We start from the raw sequence: 17,342 nt of genomic DNA on the forward strand, positions 1-17,342 counted from the left end.
TGTTTGTTTTATTTATTCCAACTTAAATTCATCGTCCTAAAATAGAAATGTGGTTTTTCTACAAAAGGTACATTTTGATGTTGAAATGGTATTTATATTAACAATGTCAGGGATGCCGTTAACTTATAAGATTTCTTTGAAAACATCGCTTTACGCAGAACTCCCTCTTTCAGCTCACTTAAAATGTCATGGACCTTAATTAAATGCCAATTAGACATCGCCAGGGATCGCGTAATCATAACGGTTGGGTTAATAGACGTGGCGTCTTGGCGTGGCGTGGCCGGCGCTGCATGAACTGACGTGAACCGACCAACACCAGCGCACGCCGCACCAACCTCGACATTGGCTACTGGTTAAAAGGCAGACCTGCTTTAGATCACTCATATTTATATGACCTTTTGACTCCTAGCATCGTATTCCGACAATTTGCAACCACAGCCCTTTTATGTGTCTCCCATAAATGGACTTACGAATTACTTGGACGAACATTTCGAAACGCATAAGGCTGAAGTGACGTTTCACACCTTATTGAATATTTCAAGAATTTTAGTGGGAGTATACTATTGTCTCACCAAATACGTATGTGACTTTTTTGGAATGAGCGCCAATTGTGGTGAGCAAAAGCGAATTAAGCAAAATTCTAAAGACGAACAGAACTAATCTCGCCTACCTTCGGTTATCCTAACATCTTTTTCATCACACTCGCTCAGTAAATGTGGAATTGCACGCAGGTTCAGCGGGAGTTATAGAAAAAGCGTTCTCCCTAGGGAGTTATGAAGTTTCTAGTGCCATAGTTAACAGTTTTTGATGTGCAGGATGAAGGCGCAGGGCTCTGCGTAGGACTGCGGCGAAGGATGACGTCGGAAATAAAATGCTTCTTAATCACAACAAAATAGCAGTTTTAATTTGCCATAAACCAAACTACATTTCGTCCATGTCACGGGTCGATTAAATAGGATTTAATTATTAAGTTTACATGTTAAAATTATAAAATAAAATTGACTAATGCAGAGCCATTACATTTTGAGCAGAGGGGAAACGAAAGAAAAAAAAAAAGGATAGGTGTAGGGTGGCAACATTGATCGTAGAGAGGTGTTGCCTGTATAATAATAGACTGAGATGTAAAGGGCATACTACACGATTTCTAACACTCCTCCTTGCACTTTACATGCCTAGAAAAGCTCTAAGTATGGCTCTACATAAAGCATACTTATAACAAATTACATGCTGCAGGCTTAAGTCTAGTAAAAACACATAGACATAAAATATAGACATGCAGCTATAACTAGGTAAGACAGGAACGAATATCACATTTAAAAATCATGAGTAGAGAAAGTAGCTCTTAATTAATTAACATTTTAAAGGCTTAACATTAAGTCCCTGAATAAATTTACAATGTTTTTCAGCACATAAAGGTTTTGTTAATACATCTGCTACCATTTTTTCAGTCTGCAAGTACCTTACATTTAAGTTTCCTTTTTGAATCAGATCTTTAATAAAGTGATACCTTAGGTCTATATGCTTTGTTCTTTTGTGGGAGTGCTCTTTAACTAACAGTAATTTTTGAGCACTTTGGCTATCATTATAAATGACAGTGTTAAAAGTTTTATCGATAATTTCTGACAAGAAATTTCGTACAAAACATATGTCTTTACAACAATCTCCAATAGCTACGTATTCTGATTCGCAACTTGAAAGAGAAGTACATTGTTGCTTTCTTGCCTCCCAGTTAATTACATTAGATCCTAACTTAATCACAAAGCCAGTATAGGACTTACGGTCTGAAAGGTCATTGGCCCAGTCTGCGTCAGCGTATGCAGTAAGGTTAAAAGTATTGCTCTTTGTGAAACAAAGGCCATAATTAATAGTACCTTTAAGATAACGTAGCACACGCTTGGCCATGCGCCAATGATTTTCATCAAAACATGTGTTAAACATACTAAGTTGGCTACATGCATAAGAAATGTCTGGTCTAGTACAGACTGATAAATACATTAGACTTCCTAATAACTGTCTGTACTGATAGACTTCATCATCTAAACATGTCTTATTAGATTTTTGTAATTTACAATTAACCGGTAAAGGTGTTGAAACAGATTTACAATCTGACATATTGTACTTGAATAATAAACGCTTTATGTACTCAGTTTGATCTAAGGCTGTGATACCATTTTCTCTACAAACATTCATTCCTAGACAATTATTCAATTTGCCCAAATGACGGACTTCAAAATTATTTTGTAAAAGTTGTAAAATATTATTAATACAATTATTGTGAAATACATAAAAATCATCAACATACAATGCAATAATAATATATTCAGTCTTTGTCTTCTTTGTATAAATACATGGCTCACATTTGCTCTGAGTAAAATTATTTTGTGCTAAGAAATCATGTATTTTGATATTCCACATTCGGCTTGCTTGCTTAAGGCCGTATAAGCTCTTCTTAAGCAAACAAACCTTATCACAGTTTTTAAAGCCTAAAGGCTGCTCCATATAAATCTTTTCGTTTAATTCCCCATTTAAAAATGCAGTTGTAACATCGATATGATCTATTTGTAAGTTTAATTCAGTAGCAATAGAAAACAATATTCTCAGTGTGCTATGCCTCACTACAGGTGCAAAGGTGTCCGTATAGTCAATGCCCTCTACTTGACTAAACCCACGGGCAACCAACCTAGCTTTAAATTTGGCAGGCTTACCTGAGGTGTCAAGTTTCTTTTTGTAAACCCACTTACACTTGACGATGTTTTTCATCTGCAGGTCTGTCTACTAAGATCCATACCTTGTTTTTAATTAAAGAATCATACTCACACTGCATTGCCTGCTGCCAGTCTTCCTTTTCAGAAGATTGCATGGCTTCACGGTATGATGCAGGCTCATCTGGCGAATAGCCGTCCGCTATCATAGATAAATCGTAGTCTCTGAGATGCTGTGGCACATTACCTCGTGTTTTACGTACGGGACGTGAACGAGACGTGTCGGAAACAACCGGCAGCGTCGGCTCACTTGGTGCAGACTCCGGCAGAGAAGACACGGGACCCCTTGGAGCACCCACTTCATCACCGTTGTCATGATTATCAAATGATGACTCCGGCAGAGAAGACAAGGCGCCCTTTGGGACGCAATCTTCATCACCGGGACTGTCACTTGCACCTTCATCGCCCGTACAGTAGTGCTCAGAGAGCGGTGACCACGCCGGTGGCGTCAGGGTCTCTGCATCTGAAACATTATTTGAAGAGGATGAGCACTCAGCTGACTTATCTTTTTCATTATTTTGAATGACATCATTAACATTAAAATTAGAGTCATCATTAAAATTATTCAATGCATTAAAAGAATTATTCTCATTATTAGTCATTGAAATATTAAAATTGTCTTTATCGATATAGTAATTATAAAAATTGGCTCCACAAGTCTTTTTACTACTGTCATGTTTTCCTATAAATTTATCCTCATTAAAAATAACAGATCTGGACTGTATTACTCTATGAGGTTTAGTGGGATCAATCAAACGGTATCCTTTAAAAGTTTCACCATAACCAACAAAAATTAACGCTTTTGCTCTTGCATCAAGTTTTTGACGCTTTTGACTAGGCACATGTGCATAAGCAGTACACCCGAAGACACGTAAATGACTGATATCTATAGGAGACCCAGTCCATAAGCTCTCGGGAATTCCACCTGAAAGCGCTCTGGTAGGAGACCTATTTTTCAGGTAAATGGCTGTCATAACTGCCTCTCCCCAGTAGCGGTTACACAGGCCGGATTCCTGCAGCATAGCCCTAGTTTTATCAAAAATCGTTTTAAAAGCCCTTTCCGCTGTTCCATTTTGAGCAGGATTGTAAGGGACAGTGGTTTGATGTATAATACCTTGTTCTTTAAGATAATTGGCCAGTTTATTGTTTGTAAACTCAAGGCCATTGTCACTGCGCAAACATTTTATTAAAAATCCAGATTGTTTCTCAATCATAGTTTTAAAATTAATAAAATGTGAACTCACCTCTGATTTATGCTTCATAAGGTAGCCCCACGTTTTCCGGGTATGGTCATCTGTGAAGGTCAAAAGGTAACGAGCTCCACCCCAAGTTTCGACTTGCATAGGTCCGGCCACATCTGAATGGACGAGTTCAAGTGGTTGGGTAGTGCGCTTCATGCTGACAGCAGGATACGGTGCTCGCACCATCTTGCCTGTCAAGCACGGCTCGCAACTACCACTGATGGTGTCTTCTTTCTGAAAAAGTAAGTTCATGCATTTCTCCCCATCACCAAGAATCCTCATACCTGGTTCAGACAAATGACCTAGACGTCTATGGATTAGATCCATTGGCACTGTCGAAACAGCGTGAGCATTCACTGTCTCTTGCCTGGTTTGCAAGAGCTTGGAAGACTCCTCCTCAAGGATGTGTCGCACTTGAGCCTTATATTTATACAAACCATTTTCCTTAGAAGCAACTAACAGTTGATCGCCAGTGACTTTAACATTATCAAAGACTTTACAATGATCCCTACTAAAAACGACAGTATAACCCTTGTCAGTGATTTGACTAACGGACAGTAAATTGCTGGAGAGGTCAGGCACATGGAGAACATTTACAAGGCTAATATTGGAGCATAAAGGGATCCTACCACTACAATTGCTATGTAATTTATTACCATTAGCTATATAAATAGTAGAACTTTTACCTCTAGGTTCTTCTAGTAGCTCCTTATTAGCAACCATGTGTTGGGACGCACCAGAATCCACGACAAAGTCATGGCAGCTGCTGCCGCTGCATACCATGGCTGATGCAAGCATAGTGTGATTCTCTTCATTGTTCTTCAGCTCCTTCTTGCGCTTAAAGCAACGCTTGATAGTGTGTCCGCTCCTCTTGCAGAACTGGCAAAACATAGGCGACGACTTCTTCTTTTTGCTTCCTAGGTAGGCCTTCACACCCTCCTGGTCACTCGCACTTCTCCGGTGTTCTTCTTGTAGCAATCTGGCACGCACGAGCTCCACCGTGAGTTTGCTTGTAAGACAGGCGGTTTCCAGACCTGACACCAGGTTGTCAAATTCCTGCGATAAACCACTCAACAGGATCTCCGCTACCTCATCATCGTCTATCTTCTTGCCTATATCATCGAGCTGTTGAACGAGCCGCATCACCGCCTCGACATATTCCGACATGCTGCTGTACTGATTATATTCTATTTTATGCAGTTGACGTAGCAAGAGCACTTTTCGGTATAGGCCCTTGGACTCGAAGGCATCGGCGAGTTTCTTCCAGGCATCCTTTGCCGACGTGGCATCTCGCACGTACTGGTACAGTGCGGGCTTGATCGTTAAACATATCTTTGCTAAAGCGCGGCTTTCGTGGGTCGCATTGGTGTCCGTACCTTCAACACAGCCCCATAGACCATCCAGCGTTAGCAACATTTTCATGGCAAATTTCCAATTTGAATAGTTTGCCAAGCCATCCAGCTTCTCAACTGGAATGTGCCCGTTATTTTCACTGTGTGACGACATTTTGGACTAATTTGTAGTGACTTTAGTTGAACAATCGAAGAAAAGTGAGGTTATATGCAACGAGGGAAGTGCAATTCTAACCTCAAAAAAATGACACTATTTCCGACGTACCTTTCTGTGGTTTTGTTTTCAGTATCCTCGCGGCACTCTCTTCTGGGTACATAAACTGATGTGCAGGATGAAGGCGCAGGGCTCTGCGTAGGACTGCGGCGAAGGATGACGTCGGAAATAAAATGCTTCTTAATCACAACAAAATAGCAGTTTTAATTTGCCATAAACCAAACTACATTTCGTCCATGTCACGGGTCGATTAAATAGGATTTAATTATTAAGTTTACATGTTAAAATTATAAAATAAAATTGACTAATGCAGAGCCATTACATTTTGAGCAGAGGGGAAACGAAAGAAAAAAAAAAAGGATAGGTGTAGGGTGGCAACATTGATCGTAGAGAGGTGTTGCCTGTATAATAATAGACTGAGATGTAAAGGGCATACTACACGATTTCTAACAGTTTTTTTGTCTTTATACTTAATTTTTGTATCGCAAGTGTGATGAAAAACATTGTGTGTAACTCGGGGCGTAATAATATTGCAAACTCGAGTCTATAAATCGCTCCGGCAAGCCGTCGCGATTTAACTTACTCTCGTTTACAATATTCAACTTACGCCCCATGCTGCACAATGTACTATTAAACACTTATCTAATCGGTAACCCCTATGAAAATTCGGTTGAAATCACAATTAGGAAGGAGACTAGATTTACCCCAAGTTATTTTTTTTGGGGGAACCTTATTTCCATAGTTTTCACGCAGGAGCAGTACTCGTAGACCTACGTACAATTAGTGGTAAGTACCTAACTCTTCTTGCAGTAGGTCAAGGAAAATATCAAGAGGCAATTAACTGGCATACCCCAGTCCAGTCGAAGTTTCGATTTCAGCATAAAAATCATGTTTCGGCCAAAACTAGAGGAAAACCGAACCTTCGATTCGGTTTCGATAGGAAGGGTTGGTAGGGACCAAATACCCAATAACTCGAGGCAAAAATATTGGCCCGGGAATCCAAAGATGAAGTGACCTAATCAATCTAAGAGTGTCCACCTAATTAGCTATTGAAATTGAACATTTTCAAAGACATGAAACGGTCCCATCGATCCATTTCCGCCAGTTTCCGGTGGCCTTAATCCGTCGATCATTCAGTCCACCTGAAGGGATAGCATCGTTTGGAGTGGAGTGAAGTTAGGCACATTAGACCGTAAAGAAACGTAAAACGTGACATACGGCACGTTTATTCACTTAAAGTAAGAGTGAAAAATACTCTGGCAGCTCATGGTAAAGGTACTGACCGATGTCCTGTGTCCTGTCCTACTGTTCTTAGGAGACATTTTGTTCCGAGCACCACATCCCAATTAATTATGTATTATATAAATGTTTGACATTTATAATTCTCAATTTTACGTCTACTTTTTGTCAACTTTAGAAGTCTGCTATTTACCTACGTGTAAAAGCTTAGTAGCCATACCACGAGTTGAAACTTGACGCTTTCGTTAGAGACTGCGTAAACTCGATCGCAGTCCATCTCGCTCGCACTGTTGGATTGGTGCGATAGAGAGGGAATGCGATCGAGTTCTCGTAGATGCTAACGTAAATGTCAAATGCCAGCTCGTGGTAGCCGTGCTGGTACCTAAGTATTATAAACCAAATCTGAACAGCAGACATCGTAAATTTTATAGCATTTTCGGTGCAGCGGAGTGGTGTTAACGGAATTGGTATTTTTAAACAATTTCAAATTTCAACCCTAGTGATTAATTAGCGTTAATTACGTTAATATTAACCTTAATTTACCATTTCAGTTGGAATTATAATTATCTATACCAATTCCGTTAACACTACTCCGCTGCACCAAAAATGCTATAAAATTTACGATGTCTGCTGATCAGAAGTTAGATAGAATGATTGGATAGAATAAGAAACATCAATTAATGACAATTAGGTACTGTTAGGGCTGCCATATCGGTCAGGGTTTCCGCGGATTTCTCAGAGTTTGGAGTAGGTACCAACAAACCGCGCTCTGCTAGTACTTAACTGTATTCATGGGTTATTCTCACTAGCTACAGCCCCCTCCACACTCGCGTTCGCGTCTTCGCGCCGCGATTCGCACACAAGTGTGGATCGGGCTTACCATCAACTCGCTTTGATAACCCGAAATCATCTATGACATGTTTTCCTTTGAAAGCGATAGTGATGAGTGTGCTATTTTACAAACATGGGCCTGACTTCATCACACAATTAAAAAACGTTATTAATTTCCAGTGAGCAGCAGTTCCATCCGCGGGTCCTCTGACTAACTCCTTAACGAGCCGTATAAGTAGTCTTGCCCATGTGCTCCAATTTCTTGCTAATTTGAATGTCATACATCATGATTAACATTATGCCTTGTTTACACGCCAAAGGCTTATAGGTAGTGGGCAAATCTAGTTGTGGTTAGTATACAAAACACATAGAGCCAACATAGTATAGAAGACACTCGGGCACATAGAGAGACTTTCTTAATTATAATATTTGTAGGGATTTTTAGCTACATGGGACCTAGTAGCTGCCCTTACACACAACACCTTCTACAGTTACCCATTAAAATTTAAAATACACCCTGGATAACATATTTTTTTATTTCCAAACGAAACATCTCTCGGTCTGAAGACCGAGAGATACCTAGTCATAGGTTATAGGCTATTAAATAGTGATTTTACTCTTTTACTAATATAAGTAATATATATTCTAATATCAGTAGGTACCTATTTAAAGGTTTTCAGTACTGCGATTAATAGTACCTAAATATTTACCTACCGATATTACCTACGTAGGTGGTAGAATTCATTCCAAGAATTGCACGAGAAGGTCGTGTAGGCAACAAAGTGTGATTTTAAGTATCTTTCTTTTATAGTGGATTTTACTCACCTATAACCACTACGTCTGTCAGTTACTTACAATTAGTAGATTTAGATCACGCAACATCCTTCCTATTCAGCTACGTGGGTGAAAAACGTTTGGAAAAACCCGGAGTCTTTTCTGTGGACATTACAATATTTCACGTTTTGGATACGTTTTTCTAAAACTTATAAATCTTATAATACAGCTTTTAATAAGAAGTAGGTTTTGACATAAGTTTATTAGGAATTAAAGAAAGAAAATTACGCTTTAAAGTCCGTTTATTTTATGATGTCCACAGGAAAGATTTTTTGATCCACCTATCGGATGTAGACCTGTGTGTAAATTTACGATGTAGTGGCGTAAAATAACTGCTAGATTTCTTTAACAATAATTTGCGTTTGCCTCTAAAACACATACCTCATCCCTGCCCCTATATACCTATTTACTGATTACATAGATGCTAAGTTACCAAGCTGCACAAGTATCAACCCTGATTTAGTTGTCAACGGACAACTTGTAACGACAAGGCCCAGCCCTGACACCGCCATTCATGATGAGAACAGTCTGCGTACGCGCGTAATGTGCACGTCGTCGTCTAAACAAGTAATTAATCGACACCAGACTGATTAGCGAACCAGGATTATCCTGTTTACGTTACCTACGCCATGAATGGGGCACGCATTTGCGACGGTTGCATGTTAGGTAAAGCGTGGTAAGGAATATATGATCACGCGCCATGTTGCGGAATTTCACTGGAACTAATTTTTTCATACTATTCTGAACTGTCACCTTATACATGAGAATAACAGCGCCCTCTTGACAATGATCATACTTATATTACTGGTCAGGCTTTATATCACTTGTTATACGAGATGGAAAAGTGCAGTCACTGACAAAGAAGGGAGAGGGATTAGCTTGTCCTCAAACGGGCCCAAAACAGGTTGGAAACTTCACATACTCCTTTCAACATTAGGTACTAAATGAGGATGACAACCGGTAAAACGTTAAAATACTGTCGACCTCCAAAGTTACTCATTTTCCAACAATTAGCATTTGGTATCATCACTTCCGAGGTGAGGTAGGTCCTATCAAGATTGTTTTGTTAAAAAAACCGGCCAAGTGCGAGTTTTATGTGAGTGAAATGTCTTTAAAAAACCCGTAGGGGTCGGATCAAAAACTAAAAGTAATCAACTCACGCTTGACTGCACATTTCTAATAGATTTTCCTGTCATCTGTATGTCTGTAGGTAAATCATTATTTTGTGTATTTTTTTCAAAATTTTTGACCCTGTTGTTTCGAAGATAAATGGGGGGAATTGTCAATTTTTTTCCTATTTTCCGGAGTAATTTCTAAACTGTTTATTCTAAAATTATAAAAAAATATATTTGAAATTATTACAATGAGTTCTTTTATTTGATATGTAATATGATGTAGTTTCAAACTTTAATTTTTTTTTCTCATTTACCCCCCAAAAGTGGCCCCCTTGTTTAAAATTCATTTGTTTACGTTACATGTCCGTCCTTGGGTCACAACCTTACATATGTGTACCGAAAATAGACTAAATTGGTCCAGTAGTTTCGGAGAAAATAGGCTGTGACAGACGGACAGACTGTCAGACAGACAGACAGACTGACAGATGCACGAGTGATCCTATAAGGGTCCCGTTTTTTCCTTTTGAGGTACGGAACCCTAAAGAGGTAGTACCTACAAAATATCATTTGATATTTACCAGTCGCTTAAATTGTCGGTGAAGGAAAACTTTGTGAGGAAACCGGCCTAATCTCAATAATGCTTAGTTTCCCGTTTGGGTTTTAAGGTCAAATGGCAGTCCCTTTCGTAAAAATTAGTGTCTAAACTCTAAACCAATTCTTGGGATTCGTTTCCAAGCGTACCCAAGGCTCCCATGAGCCTTGAGAAAAAGCCGGGGCAGATGATGAAAGGTAACATAAAACTCAAATTTGATACTACTTAAAGAAAAATACACCAAACGACCAATTATAAAAACTGGTCAAACATGAGCCGGACTTAGGAAAAAATATGGTAAAAAAATGTGGCACGGAACCGTCGGGGCGTGACTCCGACACGCCTTTGCCGTTTTTTTTTTTCATATCAACTAACTAAAGGGGCCCACTGATTAACAGTCCGCCGGACGGTATCGGCCTGTCAGTTAGAACAAAATTTTGACAGTTCCGAACAACTGACTGAGTGGGCCCCTTTACGAAAGACATAACTTTATTGAAAAATAAAACTTAGGTTCATCGGAGCGTTGTTTTGTAGCACTATACCGGTATACTGCCCTGAATGGAAGATCTTTATTCATCGTAGTTCATAATTAATAATTCAACCCCAAAATTTTCCATAAATATCAACAGTTCCATTAGGGGAATCACATGACAAGTTATAATTAAAATTAGTTTCTTTAATTAAAGTTCACGTTTCCCTGTGGACACACCCAAAATTGAGAGACACCTATTTTAAAGTCTAATTTTCTGGTTGAACCCTTAAAATCATCAGCATGTAAGGGTTCTATTAACTTAACCCCCTGACCCATTTGATGAGGCATTGATCTCAAATCTCCGTCTATACGTCTGCAGTCGCATGATTGGTTTTAAGTTACCATCCATTGACATAGGACCCGACCATACTGATGAAAGTCCAAGCTATCACGGCACTGGTGAGTGGGAGCATCAGGGCCGTCTTAAACTATGCCGGGGCCCTTGGGCACATAAGAATTTGGGGCCCTTTTGGAAAGTAAATAAAGCTAATTAAACTATCATTTTTCTACTATGATCTTCTATTTATTATGGGTAATCAAATGTACTTTTACTGTCTGTCCTTCGAGGCCCCCTGAGGATGGGGGCTCTGGGCACGGGCCCCGTGTGCCCTTATGGTAAAGACGGTACCGGGGAGCATAGAGAAATAAGTAAGCTTGAAGTGCTCACTACATACAAGGATAGAAAGCCGTTTATAATACGAGTATGTTTAGCAAAATAAAACTATGGAAACGGATTGACAAAATACTTATGGCGTTATTCATAAACGCTGGCCTGAATTAGCTATGAATCGTTTGTCTTTATCTGTCATTTTGACTTATGTATTTGTAAGAAAGGGATAAAATATAATTTAACTAAATCAGCCGGCGTAATATGGATGGCTTTATCCATCTTTATCCACGTGATAAAATAACTGTCACTTTTTAACATCGTGGGATAGAAAGTGACGGACACCGTTTTATATCGCTGTCACGTAGACAAGAACGACCATCATATGCCCGTAAAGTTTCATGAATAAGGGGGTTAATTTGTTGTCTCTTTTTACTAAGAGGTGTTTAAACTTTAAATAGGTAGGTACGTGACGTATCACGTCGACCGCACTCAGTATATACTGTCTTAGGTATGCCCGGTTGTGCCCGGTACAAATGAAGGTTCCTTTGGATGTAGGAACCTTTAGTGGAAACCCTGCTGACTAAACTTATGCAATAATCTATTATATTACATTTAGGCAGACTATCTTGTTTATGATCCACATTATACTACCGAAACGCAGTTTTAACAGAAATAGTGTATCACTACGAGTAAAAACTGACTTTAGTGAGGTGGTGAGCCCAATCAACGAGATATTTTATTGTACCAGAGGCTCTTACTATTTTCTAATTTACTACAAATCTTCTTTATTTACTTATTTCGTACTAGCTGTGCCCGCGGCTCCGCCCGCGTGTAATTCGGTCTGTGTCAGTAAGCGGCTAATTTTTAATCCTGATTTCTCTCCCTCTCCCCTGGCGGAGCTTGAAGTAAAGTTGACATATGGATATGCTAGAGGACTGAAGTCCAGATAAAATACTTTAACAATTTGGTACCACTAAATAAAACTACAGTCCAAAATCAATAGTTTTATTCGCCCTTATTAAAATTTTACAAGTGATTTAAACTTAGAGAATATAACCAAACGGAGTGGTCATTAACAGGCGTTCCCCTCTGTCGAAAATAGGCGGCAATGGTCAACCGACGTTTATCTGACATGGCTATGTTTACGTTACGTAGGTACACATTTGATGTGCCCCTCCCCCGCAAAAACGCCAGATTATTTTGTACCGAAAATTATAGACATGGCGTCTCCGTTGGTTATATTCTCTAATGATTTAAACGACAGAGTAGTAGGTGTATATCGGACGATACAGTAAGGTATACGCGCGCGAGCGAAAGCGAAGCGGCGTGCCTGGCTAGAGCGCCACTTACCGTGGTCTTCTTCAGACTCCTGAGGAAGACCACGTGCCCCTTGTAACCTCAATGCGTTGCGAAACTTTCGCGAATGATTCGTTTTTTCGGGAAGGCATGGTAATGCGTATAAAATGCGAGTCCCAAATCGTTTGACTCCGCAAACGACCAGTGCCGGATTAAGATATTTTGATGCCCTAAGTATTTCTAGACCATGGTGCCCCATCTCCCTAGGGTCATCAAGATTACATTGAATTTTTTTGGTAAATTGAGTGACGTTCATTGCTGCATTTCAGCTGAGAATGGAAATCAGTCACATAATTTTATCACGAAAATTGACAGTGCCGCAGCAGTAACGTTGCAACAGAGTACCTACTGCTGCTGCAGTCGCCACCCAAATGTCACCTTTATCATAAACATCTTAGAATGTTATTAAAAACGCTAGCGAAGCGAGCGCGAAATTTTTTCAATATAAAAACGCAATTTGATAGACAGTTGTACATTTTTACTTTTAGTATGGAAATCAGTCACATAATTTTTAACGAAAATTGACAGTGCTGCAGCAGTAACGTTGCAACAGAGTAATGCTGCTGCAGTCCCCACCCGAATGTCACCTTTATCATATCTTAGAAAGTAATTGAAAACGCGAGCGGAGCGAGCGCGAAAATTTTTCGATATAAAAAAACGCATTTTGATAGACAGTTGTACATTTTTACTTTTAGTATGGAAATCAGTCACATCATTTTATCACGAAAATTGACAGTGCGGCAGCAGTAACGTTGCAACAGAGTACCTAATGCTGCTGCAGTCGCCACCCGAATGTCACCTTTATCATATCTTAGAAAGTTATGGAAAACGCGAGCGAAGCGAGCGCGACAATTTTTCGATATAAAAAAACGCAATTCGATAGCTAGTTGTACATTTTTACTTTTAGTATGGAAATCAGTCACATCATTATATCACGAAAATTGAATGTTACCTTTATCATATGTTACAAAGTAATTGAAAACGCATTTTGATAGACAGTTGTACATTTTTACTTTTAGTATGGAAATCAGTCACATCATTTTATCACAAAAATTGACAGTGCCGCAGCAGTAACGTTGCAACAGAGTACCTAATGCTGCTGCAGTCGCCACCCGAATGTCACCTTTATCATATCTCAGAAAGTCATGGAAAACGCGAGCGAAGCGAGCGCGACAATTTTTCGATATATAAAAACGCAATTAGATTTACTTTTAGTGTGGAAATCAGTCACATCATTTTATCACGAAAATTGACAGTGCTGCAGCAGTAACGTTGCAGCAGAGTAATGCTGCTGCAGTCGCCAACCGAATGTCACATTTATCATATCTTAGAAAGTTATTGAAAACGCGAGCGAAGGGAACGCGTAAATTTTTCGATATTTTTTGGCGCCCCCTAGTCATGGTGCCCTAAGCAAGTGCTTATTTTGCTTAAAAGGGTTAATCCGGCACTGCAAATGACAGAGGTCAATGTTTTTTTTTTCAAAGTACCCACCTTCGTGGCCATTATTAAGTGCTTAAGGAGGCGATACGTATGAATATGGATTTGATATGGATGCGATATAATTACGATTAGGTATAATTCATGACGGAGAAAATAAATAATTTAACCTCGCACAACGTATCAGCATTGCGATACAGCGAGGAAATGCCGCCAGCATCCTTGGTACAATGCCTCAAGGGCCTATTTTAGATTTAAACTAGTTATTAATTTCGTTTAGTAGTACCACTGTATATATATTGTATGTAAATAAATGATTAAAAAAATCTCAACAAAAATAATATACTAATTTTATGCAATTATACGCGTGTGTGTTTATTTTACCACTACGTAACTATGTAAACTCATTTTTAGTTTTCTTGGTTACTTAATGTTTACTCAGCTCCCCAAAAGACTGTGCAATGAGGGGCAATTAATTTACTGTCGTTTAATTTTGTTGTATTATTAATTTATTAAATCAACATAATTATTCAATTATTTTTGTTGATATCCGTACCCCCTGTTCTAAACTTAGAGTTAATTTGGCAAAATCTTTCCTCGGTAGCTTATTCATGTCACAACGTACTAAATTCAGCGCCATCTGTTAGTTTACCAGGGTACTCAATAGTGGTAGCAAATATTTGAAAAAAGTTTGCCCCTCCTTCCTAAGTAGCGCCATAAGATTCAGGGGCAAACTTAAGTCAATCGAGTGTTGTGGCTACCCCCCCTTTTAGATGTTGAATTTTTATAGCCTATAACCTGGCCGGGGATTTTCTCGACAGATTAGTAAAGTTTTCATCAAAATCTGTTCAGCCGTTTTCACGTGATGCGCGTTCAAATAAACAGACAAACAGATGAACAGATCAACAGACAAACAGACAAACAGACAAAAATTCTAAAAACTTTTGGAACGTGTTCTGTTATCGATTCTAAGTATCCCCAGCCAACTTTTTTTCAAATATCTTCCATGTACAGACTTTCGACCGTCTTCAGCTTTATTATATGTATATAGATGTATATAGATAGATTATAAAATCTTGTCAAAATAATTTATAAGCAGACATCATAAATTTTATAGCATTTTCGGTGCAGCGGAGTGGTGTTAACGGAATTGGTATAAACAATTTCAACCCGTATGGATTAATTAGCGTTAATTACGTTAATCATCATCATCTTCCTCGCGTTATCCCAGCATTTTGCCACGGCTCATGGGAGCCTGGGGTCCGCTTGGCAACTAATCCCGAGAATTGGCGTAGGCACTAGTTTTTACGAAAGCGACTGCCGTCTGACCTTTCAACCCAAAGGGTAAACTAGGCCATATTGGGATTAGTCCGGTTTCCTCACGATGTTTTCCTTCACCGAAAAGCGACTAGTATTTCGTACATAAGTTCCGAAAAACTCATTGGTACGAGCCGGGGTTCGAACCCGCAACCTCCGGATTGAAAGTCGCACGCTCTTACCGCTAGGCCACCAGCGCTTCAGTGTTAATTACGTTAATATTAACCTTAATTTACCATTTAAGTTGGAATTATCTATACCACAGAATAAATAATAGTACTAGGTTAGGTACAGAAGACTAACTCTCTAGCAAAACGCGTCTTTTACGATCAGCACAGATATGGCCGCTAGGTGGCGACAGCGCCACGCGCGGCTTATGGCTTTCCCCAAAATTGGGGCGGAACGGATGTACTTTTAGCCACCTGTAGCAAAGCGACGAAATCGCGGAGTGAGCCACGCCTGTCTATACCAATTCCGTTAACACCGCTGCACCAAAAATGCTATAAAATTTACGATGTCTGCTTATAAGACTTATATCTTAGAAGACTGTGCAGGAGCTATCCACCTAAATAATAATATGTTTTCAGGCCGAGAGAATACAACTGTACCATAAAACTCACAGAAATTATAGGTTAGTAGGAGAATAAAACCCAATGAGTTTTATTTCGACGGAGGATTGTTTGAATCGACTACCTCATTGGTTGGACTAGAACTCTTCTGAAATCTCAAGTGGGAACAGACGCTACGAAATAAACTTTACGAGCAGTTTTCGTGAAAAGCCGGAACTTAAATCATAATAAACCGAAGTTTCATAACCGTACCGACGAGTTGACTTTGAGCTCGAGCCAGACTTAGGTACGAGCTCGTGATATTTAAATCTACCGTAATCGTTTCTGCTCATATTATAGGGCCCTCTCTGTATATAATACCTATGTACACTCTAAAACAGCAGAAAACCGTTATATATAAGGTGCTACCTTATTAGTTGCAGAAATTTTAACAGATATTGATACATTACTTTAAAACAATTAGTAACTTTAAATAGAAATTAAGAATATTTAATTATTGTTTTTTTGTATTTATTTACCGAACAAAAAATTTATTAATAAGGAAAACTGCAAAAGGTTATTAGGATGAAGTGGCTAGACAGTTAGGTGTTAGATAAAAGAATCTGTTAAATGAGTTCACATTTAATTTTAATCACATTAACAGGGTGTTTCTACGTAGCAAATTCGTTTTTCAATTTTCTCCAAAAAAAAAACATCGTAAAAGCTATAATGTTTCATACTTAAATAGGTATACTCCAGTAACCGAGTACTATCAGCTGTATAAATCTGCAACTAAATAAGGTAGCATATGTAGAATATGAAGTGTTTTTAAGAAATATTATAGTATTTTAGTTAGTCTTACTTGCCTGAAAATGGGTCAAACAGATCACTGTGTTATGTCTTTCCTGTAGACATACACAAGAGTTAAGGGCTATAAAGGTTAATTTTCTTATTTGACCCTTATCCACGTGAAAAGGTCCTCCTTTTATTTAGAGAACTATGATAAAATCATTGCTCACGTGCCCACAAGCTGTTAACTATTGGCCACAGGAGAGAAAAATGTACTGTTCGCGCGAACACACTAGTTTTCTCTCCTTAGGGCAATAGTTAACAGCTTGTGGGCATGTAAGTAATGATTTTATCATAGTTCTTTAAGGGTCAAACAGATCACCGTGTTATGTCTTTCCTGTAGACATACACAAGAGTTAAGGGCTATAAAGGTTAATTTTCTTATTTAACCCTTATCCACGTGAAAAGGTCCTCCTTTTATTTAAAGAACTATGATAAAATCATTACTTACATGCCCACAAGCTGTTAACTATTGCCCACAGGAGAGAAAACTAGTGTGTTATCGCGAACAGT

Source organism: Cydia splendana, chromosome 17 (assembly GCF_910591565.1).
Source record: "Cydia splendana chromosome 17, ilCydSple1.2, whole genome shotgun sequence".
NCBI classification, from domain to species: Eukaryota; Metazoa; Arthropoda; class Insecta; order Lepidoptera; family Tortricidae; genus Cydia; species Cydia splendana.